The 5,214-nt window shown below is 40.8% G+C and overlaps 1 pseudogene; it reads right to left on the reverse strand.

Annotated features, from left to right (window-relative positions):
* Positions 1–346: 346 nt before the first annotated feature.
* Positions 347–4,905, reverse strand: LOC110742109 (annotated as a pseudogene).
* Positions 4,906–5,214: the final 309 nt, after the last annotated feature.

Here is a 5,214-nt window from a genome sequence, read left to right on the forward strand (position 1 = left end):
GAAAAGTTCCTTCTGGACTAAGTCGACCCTTGTGCTGAATACTGGCTCATGCTGAGTGCTTTTCCCTGAGACTTCAGGGCCTCTGTCGCCCTTTCCAGACCAGTCCTTCTGGCCACTGCCCAGCCAGGATGTATCTTATGGCACTCTTGGGACTCTAGGGTGAAGAACCCACCAGATTTAGAAATTTTGATGACTCGGGTACATGGAAATTTGAAGGTCTCTCAAGCTATCAACAAAGCAAACAAATAAAAAAAATGAACAAAATCTCTATCAGAAGACAAAAATGTCAATGGGATTTTGGGGGCAGTAAAATTACATTGATTTTTCCTTTTTTTATTTTGCTGTATTTTCCAAGTATTATATTACTTTTATGTTGGAAAAATAAAGTTTACTAAGAAAAAAAGGTTTGTTGAATATTAAAGTAACAATAAAAATAATGATTTAAATGTTACAACTCAGTAAACACCATAAACATAAATAGTGAACAGGTCTCCAGTACAAACACAGAATGTGAATCTCTATGTCCTAAGAGAAATAAGCCTGTGTGTGAGTGACAATATCATATAAGAAGTCGAAAATGCAAATATGAAGTAAGAAGATAAATGTCTGAAAATTTGATTTTATTAGACCTGCCATCCATTTGCCCCAGTCTCCAGCATGCTCTTTATAATAAAATGTATCAAATTGTAGCACGAAGTCATCAAAGCTTTTACATAACTTTTTTCCTGTGTTGGCAATTTACTTACAATTTCTTCTTTGTCCATCGTTTTCCCTAACAGAGGAAGCTATACATAATTTGGGGGAAGATAATGTCTTTGCAGACTGACATATTTGCAGAGGGGTCATGAATAATGATTCCAAAGCTCCTAGTTTAACTCCTGAATCAGGCAAAAAATAAATGGCATTATAAGAACAAATTTTGTTTACAGCACTATCATAATACAGCACTGAATTATTACGGCGCAGTGGTTGCAATTAAGTTCACAATAAAATCTTCTTAGCCCAAACACCAGACAAACTAAAATCACCCGACTGCTCATGAACTGAAATGATCAGTGCAAGGCAGTTGTCTCAGTAGTGAAAACCAAAATCGGTAAGATTTTTCTGGCGGTGAGTCTCTGACACAAACTGCTCCCTCTGTTCAGGGAGGACCCGGGCGCCCTCACTTTGAGTCTTGGTCTTTCTTTTCATCTAAAAGGGCGGAGTGGATCCCCAGCTTTTTCTGTTCTTCCACCAGGTCCCCATTCTGGTGCATCTGCAAAAGAATGTCACAGCCCCGCACAAACTCGCCGTTGAGGTACACTTGCGGGATGGTGGGCCAGTTGGAAGAGTCTTTAATGCCTTGTCGCAGCTCGGGTTCGTCCAGCACTTCGTAGGCCGCGTAGTCGCGGACGCTGTGCAGCCACAGGATCTGCACCACGGCGTTGCTGAAGCCGCACTGGGGTTGCTCCGTCGTCCCCTTCAGTGAAGACAACTACTTTGTCCTTCTTCACCAGCGCGTCCAGCTGCTCTGCCGAGCCACCACCGCCCGCACCCGAGCCCGCCGCTCGGCCCAGGGACCCGCTCATCCCCGCAGGCTCGCGGAAGCCCACGACGGCCCAGGTCTTTGGCTGGCCACCCAGAGCTCTCCTCGGCCCGCGGCCACTTTTACATAATTATTAATCAAAGTACAGTTAACCCTGTGATAAGCCAATTGAATATTTTGAAAGCAAGCACAAAAGTAATTCTTTGCTGTATGAAGTTGATGAATATTGTGACGAAGGTAGGGAAGATACTAAAGCTATGGGGGTGTCATTCAACATTATTAGACCTCTTGGCAAAACAAGTACAAATCACTTCATTGCCAAGAAGCTTATAAAACCAGGCACAATATCAATGACAAAATGACTTAGAGAAAGCAGAGTGAGTCATCAGCAGAATTTTTATAACGTCATAGGACATCCGTAATATCTATGGCACACAATATAAAAAACAATTATTATCACATGTGGACACCAGCAGATATTCTACTTTAGAGACAGGCAAAAACACTGATATGCAGACTCTTGACGTAGTAAGAGTAGTATGTACACACACACACACACACGCACACACACACACACAAGCACACACGGGAGAAGTGCTCCACATTTTTGACCCTGAAATTCCATGCTATAAGAGAAAAGAGTTTTTTAAAAAATATATGCTTGTTACCTTAGATACAGATTTTCATGCAGTTGTTGTAAGAAATACTGCAAAGAGAAACCATGTACCATTTTCCGGGTTTCCCCCAACGACAGTGTCTTGCAACATCATACAGTATCACAACCAGGATATTGGCATTGATACAGTCAAGATACAGAATGGTTCCACCACGCAAGTATCTCTTATGTTGCTGTTTTATAGCCACACCCACTATCCCCACCTCCACCCCCTTCTTAACCCCTATCAACCACTCACATGTTCTCCATTTTTATAATTTTGTCATCTCAAGGATGTTATTCATTTGGAATCATATACAATTTTGCCATTGCCTTTTTTCACTTAGTACAATTTTTGTAGATCCACTCAAGCTGTTGTACATACCAATAATATGTTCCTCTTCATTTGTGAGTAGTGTCCTATGCTATGGATATACCATAATTTGCTTAACCATTCACATGTTGAAGAACATTTGGATTGTTTCCAGTTGGGAGCTATCAGGAATACATTGCCGTGAACATTTGTGTACAGGTTCTTGTATGAATATAAGTTTTCTTATCACTGGGATAAATGCCCATGAGTGTAATTGCTGGGTTGTATGGTTGTTGCATGTTTGGTTTCATTAGAAACTGTCCAACTCTTTTCCAGAGTAGCTGTACCATTTTACATTGCCACCAGCAATATAGGAGAGCTCTAGTTTCTCCTCATAAAAGGAAAGGTTTTTAATTTAGTTAACAAGTGGTTTTCTTAATGAGTCATGAAGTAGATTGGAAAAGGGGCACTGCGGCCAATTCTGAAGAGCATTAGCCATGACTGCCGCCCAGAAATATGCTGCAAATAATAGAGGTTGCACCCAAATGTGAAGCCACTCACGACTTGGTTAACAACGACCAGCAATATGCCTTCTGATCACGATTCGGTGTTGAAAAAAACAAAGATTGTGAGTATAATAAAATTTTGGCCCCTAAGAAGATGTCTTCCCAGCATGCTGTACAAAGAAATAAGCAGTAAATACTAATCTCCACTTTTCCACACTAAGCGTGCCAGCTGTTGAGAGAAGCTGCTCTCCCATAATTTTTTGATACAAGGGATAGAGAAAGGGACCTTATGAAAATGATAATGCCACTAAAGAGCATTTCTCAGATTCAAATGCCTTGCTCAAGACGTATTTTATAGCCACATTTTCAGAATATTAAAGAACCTGTAATTATTAGTTCAGTGGTGAAATACTGCCATGTTTGATGTTAAAGATAAAATAATCAGAATTTTTTAAGAAGACTGAACTATGGTGCAAACAGTCTTATCACTAAGAATTTGATTCTGTCCCAACATGTGGAGACTTTATGCCCTTCTTGAAGAAAGAAATTGACTATATATGATTGGGTATATATAAATATCACATTCAAGTTTTTCAGTAGAACTTATAACCACACTTTCTTGAACCAAGTGCAATCAAAGTGGTAATTTAGGAATGCACACCCATATATTTCCCAAGTTCAACTATTCTGTCTTCCAGCCTTTGCGTGTGATTTGTTCAGGGACTTTAGGATCTGATGGAGTGCTTCAAAGTATTATCAGGGAACTGTCCTTGTGATATCTAGCTTTTTGGATGTATAATATCTATAGTTTTGATAAGGCCACTAAATACTTGAGGCAGTTCCCAATGACCTAGGATTCTGAATTAGAATTTTTAACTTTTATTATGAAAAACTTCAAACATGTGCAAAAGTAGAGTAGATAGGATAATGAATGTCCAGGTATTCGCTACCCAGATTCAATAGTGGAATAAATGCTTCTGGCGCACTACATCACAGCCTCTTTCTCCACCTTGCTCAGCCAGAGCTGGGATAGACAGTTCTATGTAAGGTCAGACTCACATCATCCTAACAAACAGTATCCTGCCCCAAAATCAAGTTTCTCTCCTCTGCTTCTGCCCTCAAGGCCTTCACGAAAGCCAATCCACATGAAAACACATCCCAACCTTGGAGATAACCCTCAAATGAGGGGGACAAGAACTGGTGGATGAGAGCTGCAGCCTCTCATCCATCAAAGGGAGAGTTCTGGGAGATGTTCTATATCTTCCCCCAAGCAGTCTAACCAGAATTCAGCCCTTGTTGCCCAATGCAGCAACCTCATAATGCACCTTTGCACTGACTTTTTTTCTTTCTCTAATTCCCCTTACTACCTCACTCCTGCTTCCTAGAATAACACTCTAAATATACTAACTGCACCCATGTCCTTGCCTCAGACTGCTGTGGAGGAATCCAACTAAGATAAATAGTGTAAAATTTTTAGAATTCTTATTTCACCTATCCTATAATATTGTGGAGCATTTAAAGCATTTTAAAGTGTTGTAAAGCTTGACTTTTTAAAATTTAATAGAAGTAGGAAGGAAAGAAATCAACTCAACATGGAAGCTGATCTGTGATCAAGCTGTGTGTCACCAAGGTAGACCTATATACCTTGGTGAATTATTGCCCCTAAATATCGTCTCTTTCCTTAATATAAAACCATTATTAAGTACATTATTTTAAATAATACTTTAATGTGATGGTGAAATGAAAAATATGATGGAGCTTCATTTTAGTTTACCTCAAGGGTGGTGTGTGTCAGCAGGGTGTCCTGTTTTTCCCTGAGACACAGACAGAGTCATGCTCTTTCACCCAGGCTGGAGTGCAGTGGCACAATCATGGTTCACTGCAGCCTCAAACTTCTGGGTTCAAGTGATCTTCCTGCCTCAGCTTCCCAAGTAACTGGGACTACAGGTGTGCACTACCACACTCAACTAATTTTTTTGTGTATCTTGTTGAGATGGGGTCTTCTATGTTGCCCAGGCTGGTCTCAAACTCCTGGCTTCAGGTGATCCTCCAACCTTGGCCTCCCAAAGTGTTGGGATTACAGGCATGAGCCACCATGCCCAGCCCAGGATGCCCATTATGTGGCTCTTGAAAATGAACTATGAGGCCAGGTGCAGTGGCTCATGTCTGTAATTCCAGCACTTTAGGAGGCCAAGGCGGCTGGATCACCTGAGGT

The sequence above is a fragment of the Papio anubis genome, chromosome X (genome assembly GCF_008728515.1).
Source record: "Papio anubis isolate 15944 chromosome X, Panubis1.0, whole genome shotgun sequence".
Classification (NCBI taxonomy): Eukaryota; Metazoa; Chordata; class Mammalia; order Primates; family Cercopithecidae; genus Papio; species Papio anubis.